The following is a 7,638-nucleotide window of genomic DNA, read 5'->3' on the forward strand; positions in this document are numbered from 1 at the left end:
GGAGAATTACCCAATCATGTAAAATCAAGTTTGGAGTTCTTTCCCCTCCCTCTGTAATTGTGCATAAAAACTGCTTGCCATTGTGAATCGGGGCTCTGGTCCCTGAAGCTGCTGCTTCGGGTGTGAGCCCAGACTCGAGCCTGAATAAAGACCCTCGTGTGTTTGCATCGGAGCTGGCTCTTTGTGGTCTCTATCTCTCTCTCATTAGAGTCCCATGTTCAACACCACCACCATCACCACTGCCACCTCTCTTTGGAAGCTTGAGCAAACCAGTTTCCTCTCTGAAAAACTGAACTAATAGCACAGAGGGTTATTTGGAGGATTAAATGGAGCGGTGCACATAAAGCAGTCCATGTGGGGCATGCAGTGTCTGCTAGAGAGTGTGAGTTGTATTTATTGTTAGTATTATTACTGTTATTTATAGGGATCACAGCTAGAAAGCATACCCTACCATCAAGCCTTGAAGTGTAGAAACAAATTAGTAAATTAAAAACCTTCTGAAACATTCACAGAACTGAGTTTCTCAGAATGGCAACATTGACTGATTTAGAACTCAGTTCCTGCTCTCAAAGACCAGATGCTCTCCTGTCCTTGGAAGTCTGGTGTGATATGGATAGGTACCTCTCTTGACCACTCTGCCGTGCTGGGTCTTTGAGTTCTGACATTGGCCCATATTGAGGGAGGCCCTGGAAGAACCGTAACAATAGGAGTTTCCAAATCATAAAATATCTCTTTCTTGTAGTTGCTTAATCTAAGAAGAGGTTGAACGTAACCCTGTGAGGAACACATCTTTATGGGCTGAGTTATATAGTGCAGGTGCACACAGGGACTGTGTAGCAGTTTTGCGGTAAGTAAAGGTGTCCACAGCAGGAGCTTTGCCAATGACTGAACGGGGGAGTCAAATGCAGATAGGCCCCTTTGGGAGCAGAGGTATCGAGCATTGCCAATGACTGAATGGGGGAGTCAAATGCAAATAGGCCCCTTTGGGAGCAGAGGCATCGATTACAACCCACATAGTATAAAGAGTCAGGGAGGCAAGGCCCATAAATTAGCCTTAAAGACCAAAGCAAGTGCTCAACTTTTAATTTAATCTCCTATTTATTTGCCTTTATGGCAGAACACGGTGTTTTCTCACAAATATGGTTATTTCTGCCATAACATTTCAACTACAGGGATAAAATGTGGGCAGTTGGAGTCAGGATGCTGAGTGGGGAAATGGAGATCCTAAGCTGCCTTGGGTGGGTTTCAAGGATGCTCCATTCCACAGCATGTCCACAAAGTCCTAGAGTTTCTTGGGGAAAAAAATGAAAAGGCACTTTCTATTAGATTGTCTTGCAAGGTAGGAGTGATTGAGGTAGCCACTGGATATGCTTTGTGTACAGGTCTTTTGTGCATACTTTCATTTGTTTTGTTATTTTAAAAAAATAAACATGTGAGGCAAGGATGATGATTCCAGGTTTTGCTCTAGTTTATTTTTAGTGTGGAAAGGGTTAAAAATAAATTTTTAAAGGCTCAAAAATCCAGAAAAATATCTCAAACATGATGTTGCGAAAAACTGACACCCACAGATCTCCATGTGGGAGATATGCTCAGAATAGATATTCAGTTTTCATCTCATTATTACTTTTTCTAAAATCTTTAAGACTCAGTTCAAGTCTCTTCTCCCTCATGATGCCTTCATGACCCATTAATTGATATAAATGTCTTCCTCCTATGCACTCCCAGCAATGCATTGAGTATCTCTCTTATTCGTGCTTGGCCCCATGTTGACAGCTATGGAATTCATTCTTAATATTTCCATTCCCACCCAACTACAGACTGTCAAAACCTGCTCCTCTTTCTGCTTGCCCTGTTTTCAGTCTGTAGAATCACAATGCATTTGATCTCACAAATGGTCACTCTGAAAACCCTGCTAACTCATTTAGCTACTTTGTCCAATCACTCAATCCTGCACAGTTCACCTTCTAATTTCTCGGCTCTGTCCTCCCTTCTTGCCCACTTTGTCACCATAGATATCACTTGCCCCTGGTCTTCCTGCCCCCAATGTGTCCCCGCAAAAGTTTGACCTTGTGGGCAACATGGGTAAGATCCTGCTCCAGTTGGTCATTGTCTTGGGTGTGTTATGGCTTCTCGGTTCGAAACCAGGACCCTGGAATCTGCTTCTATTTCTCTCCCAGCCTCCAGGTTCACCCTACTGTCACCTGCCAATCCCACATTTTGTTGAACTATTTCTAATCCTCAGATTAGGGGATTAGATCCTCAATTCCAAACCTCCACATTAGAGGATTAGGTCCTCAACTTTATACCCCCATACTATCACCCATGCTTTACTTGAACCATTAAATATTCTCCCCTGATTACCTCAGTGAAGTCCTAGTTATCTGTCCAGTCTTAACTCAGACCATCCCTGACTCTGCTGGATGAAGGTATTCCTTCTTTCTCTTCTATTTGTGTGTGGATTGTTTCCAAATCAGTCCCTAAGGTGATTGCTGAGATGCTGGAAAGCAGGGAATACACTCACTTAATTGTCTTCTTGACCTGTAGCCTAACTCCACCCACCAGTGGATGAATGCAGTAAGTTTTGTTTTTCTTCTGTAGTTTGTTAATTTTACATTTACAGTTAAATTCTTGAGAAGCTATGGTATGCTGCCATGGGCATGCTGTACTTAATGAATGAATGAGAGTGTGAACTAGAGTCCCAGGGCTTATTATGCTGCTGCTTTGACCCTCTTCCCAATTCGCAGCATCTTATGCTCATGCAGAAGATTAGGAATTGAACTATGACTGAATATTTGAAGTCTCTAGCCTTTGGAATCAAGATGTACCTGGAATTAATGAAAAATGGATAAACGAATGGGTGAGTAAATACATGAAAGAATTCATAGTAATACTGGAGTTCTTGTAGGAAGAGTGTGGATTTACAAAGTAAAGCTAACAGAACTCAATTTACACAACTGTAAAAAGCAATGCTTGGATCAAATGTCATGAGAAATGATGGGAAAATGGATGGATGAAAATGAAGTCATCAGTGAAGCATGTCAATGAAGTACTTGAGGTGACTCAGAAATAAAGTACTAATTAAGGAATCATTAAAAACAAAGCTAGAGAGAAAAACACAGATTAACAACTTAGAATGCATTGTCACATGCAGTTGCAATTGTCACACCACACTCTGAAGAAGAAAAGACTCGTATAAATTCACAAGGGACCTAATTCTCAGTGCATAATTGTTCATAATGATCGGGAAACTAAAGCCCCCTGAGAAGAAGTGTCTTATCTTAGACAAAACAAAGAGGTGAACTTCAAACTGCCTCTCAAGTTTTCAGATACTCGATTTCTAGCATAATCTCATACATCAGTGACTCCCAAATAGTGATCAGCACATCCACTGCATTAAATCATTTAGGAAAGCTTTGTAAGTATACAGTTCTCAGCCCAGATTCTTGGTCAGGATATTTGTGATTGGGTCAAGATCCATCTGCAACTAAATATATCTTCCTTCATTCATTCTTCCTTTTTCCTATCTATCTATCTATCTATCTATCTATCTATCTATCTATCTCTCATACATTCACCTATCTTTCTCTATCATCTATCTTATCTATTGTCTATCTATATCTACCTATTATCTATCATCTATTGATCTATATATCATCTATCTTATTTATCTCTATATTATCTTCCATCCACCTATCATCTCTATCTATCTATCATCCACCCACCTATCCCTATTATCTATTTACCTATCATCTATCTATAAATCTATCATTTATCATCTATCATCCATCCACCTATCTCTATCTATCTAACTATCTATCTTCCATCTACCTATCTAATCTATCTATCCACCTATCTCTCTATCTCTCTATCTATCTATTCATCTATCCATTTATCTATTTATTAGCCTGTCCATCTTTTCATTGGTTTCTCCATTTTAAAACAACAATGGTTTTTATAACTTATATAAATGACACAGGCTTATTACAAAAGAGTCAAGTGATTCAGAGTTGACAGAGGAATAAAAAGGTTTAACAACTCTTAAAACACAGAAATAACCATCTAACAATTAGAGATTTTTTTGTCTTGTCTCTATGAATATACATAATTTTACTTGAAGCAATGTAGAGTAGAGACTGAGAAGCTTGGAGTAAGACTGTTGGTGCTCATGTCTTGATGTTATCACTTATCAGTTGTAAAGCCCTAGAAAAACACATTAACCTAACCAAATCTCAGTTTCCTACTCGGTGAAATGGGGATAATAATAATAGCATATTCTTGGGAGAGGGATCCAAGATTGCCACTATGAAGCAGCAGATTGGCACCTCTTGTGCTGAATGAGGCAGAGAGTAAGGACACAGCTGCTAATAGACACAGGCACACTGAACAATTTTGGATGGATGAATCACCCTGCAACCAGCAAAAGTCTCCTTGAACACATAGAGACCAGCAAGCAGAGTGCCTTGATGGAAGATACTGAAATCTGGTCACCCCCCACCCCACTGTGCACTAGGCTTGCATAGTAACTGAAGCCCTGACCTGTGTCAGAAAGGGGTTGAGTGATCCTGACATACTCTCGTTTGGCTTCCCTCCTTCCAACTATGCATAAGTCATTCATCCCACATGGGAGGCTGCCTGGTAAGGGCACAGCAGCAGATGACCAGAGCCCAAGCAGAATGAGGAACAAACCTGTGCTTAGGGAGCCCTTGAGTGTTAACCTTCCTCCAGTGGAACCCAGTGACTTGTTCCCAGGCTGGGAAAGCTTGCCTGCAGAATACACTTGGCTGGCATCTGCTGCCAACATCTAGTAGCCAAATCTCCTCCCCCAGATCAAGAAGGATCTCCTGCCAGCCCTGCACACCCATAAGGTGGATCCCCTATAGCAGGGAGATCACTCTCTTTCAAGTGCTGAACATGGATTTGAATGGAAAAAGAGTGACATGAAAAACACCCAAAGTCTCTCCCAGTAGAAAGTGGAAAGGTGCCTGGGCTGCAAAGTGAAAATAACAAAGGGGTGCCCAACTTACCCACCCATTCCCCACAGAGTGCTTGCAGCCTGATTGGACTAACCATGGGGAAAACTCTGCAGCAGAAAAACGTTTTTCAGGGTGGAGCACAGTGCAGAAATGATTGCCCTCTATCTCACTGAGTGATCTATATTGAATGACAGAAAAGGCCTTAGAATAGAAAGATGTTAATTATCTTCAAAACATTAAAACAAAAGACTAAAGATCAAGAGGGAAGAGTTGCTTTTAACAAAATGAGGAAGAATCAATAAAGAAAAATAGGAAATCCTAAGAGTCTTAAAGAAACAGTGCCAGAAAAGCAGCTATCAGTGCACAAACAATGGAAGCTCCCCAGTATGATCTGCCCCAGATGACAGTCACAGAACTCAGAGATTGGATGGCTAAAATGAATAAAGAAAATGACAAGAAACTGGAAGCAAAACTCAACAAAATCATATAGGGAGTAAAAACACAGTTGGCCAATTTCAGAAAGGCCCATTCTGAAATACTGAAAATGAAGTTCATTCTGGAATTTTAAAACACAATAACAAACATAGGGAGCAGCATCAATCAAGCAAAGGAAAGAATCTTAGAACTTGAAGTCCAAAATATGGAACAAACACAGTCTGTCAAAAACATAGAAAAAAGACACAAAAAGAATGAGCAGAACTTCCAAGAGGTATGGGACTTTGTCAAGAAGCCAAATCTATGTCTGATTGGTACTCCTGAAGCAGAAAGTGAAACTGGGAACACCATAGAACAAGCATTCCATGAGATCATACAAGAAAATTTCCTACATCTCACTAAAGAGGTGACCATTTAAGAACAAGAGATTCAGAGAACCACTGCAAGGTACCATATCAGAAGACCATCCCCAAGACACATAATAATCTGCCTCCAAAAAGGAAGCATGAAAGAAAAAACTCTAAAGGAAGCAAAAAAGAAAAGTCAGACCACCCACCAGGGAAGACTTGTCAGAATTGCTCTAGACTTGTCTGCAGAAACACTACAAGCCAGAAGAGACTGAAGACAAGCAATTCCAGCCAAGAATTTCCTACTTTACCAAGCTAATCTTCATCAGTGATGGGGAATTAAAATCCTTCCCAGACATCCAATCCCTAAAAGAATATACCATCTCCAGATCAGCCCTTCAGGAGTTGCTTAAGAAAGTGTTGAACACAGAAACAAAAGAATAGCCACATCCATCATAAAAGTGCAGGAAAGCACAGAGTTAACAGAGCATACAGAGCATTCACAAAGATGAAAATATACACATATATAAACACAAAATTTAAAAGGGAAGCAAAGCAATTCCTTAAGAGCCCAATGATAGGGATAAATCCTCACATTTCAGTAATTAATTTGAACATGAATGGACTGAATGCATCACTGAAGAGATGTAGAGTGGTAAACTAGATTAAGAAGCATGGTCGAAAATTCTGCTGCCTCCAGGAAATTCATCTCACTGCAATGGACACCCACAGACTCAATGTCAAAGGCTAGAAAATAAACTTTCAGGCAAATGGAAAGCAGAGAAAAGCAGGGTAGCTGTTCCGACATCAAACCAGCAGACTTCATCAAAAGTTAAAAGGGCATCAAAGGACACTACATAACAATTAAAACGCTCAATCCAACAGTAAGAAATATCCATCTTAAACATATATGTACCCAACACAGGCATACCAGGTTTTACAAAACAACTGGTAAGGAAATTAAGAGAGAATATTGACACTCACATAATCATAGTTGCAGACTTCAAAACCCTGCTGACAGTGCTAGACAGATCACTGAGGCAAAAAAAAAAACCAACAAGGAGATCTGGAAACTTAATACTTGATCATGTAGATTAAAAAGACTTCTACAAAACACTCCACCCAATATCTATAGAGTATACATTCTACTCATCAGCACATAGAAACTACTCCAAGATTGATCACATTCTCAGACATAAATGAAGTGTGAACAGATTTCAAAAGATTGAAATAATACCATGATATTCTTGGATCATAGTGAAATAAAAAATAAATGTTACCACCAAGATATCCCCAAAACATACAAAGACATGGACACAAAACAACATGGTGCTGAACAACTTCCGGGTCAATACAGAAATTAAGGCAGAAATAAAAAGATTCCTAGAAACAAAGACACATTTTATCAGAATCTCTGGGATACCACAAAAGCAGTGTTGAGGGGAAAATTCATAACATTGTTATGAAAATAGGAAGATCACAAGTAAGCAACCTAATGTCACACTTAAGGGAGCTGGAAAAACAGAATCATGTAAATCAAGTAGAAAAATCTATATCACAAAGATAAAGTCACAATTGCAGGATATAAAAGACAAAAATATTATAGAAACAATCAACAAGACAAGAAGATGATTCTTTGAAAATAAATAAGTTGACAGTCCCTTGGCCAGACTGAGTAAAAAAAAAAAGAGAGAGCCGGGCTCGGTGGCTCAGCCTGTAATCCCGCGCCTTTGGGAGGCTGAGGTGAGTGGATTGCCTGAGCCCGCGGGTTCGAGACCCGCCTGGGCAGTGAGACCTCATCTTCAATAAATCAAAAAAATCAGCCGGGTGTGGTAGCGCATGCCTGTAATTCCGGCTACTCGGAAGGCTGAGGCGGAAGGATC

The 7,638-nt window shown here is 40.1% G+C and overlaps 1 pseudogene; it reads right to left on the bottom strand.

Annotated features, from left to right (window-relative positions):
• The window catches only part of LOC103276567, a 3,359-nt pseudogene extending 2,694 nt beyond the window's left edge, over positions 1-665 (bottom strand).
• Positions 666-7,638: the final 6,973 nt, after the last annotated feature.

This window comes from Carlito syrichta, unplaced genomic scaffold (genome assembly GCF_000164805.1).
Source record: "Carlito syrichta isolate Samal-C Ts95f unplaced genomic scaffold, Tarsius_syrichta-2.0.1 Scaffold316250, whole genome shotgun sequence".
Lineage (NCBI taxonomy): Eukaryota > Metazoa > Chordata > Mammalia > Primates > Tarsiidae > Carlito > Carlito syrichta.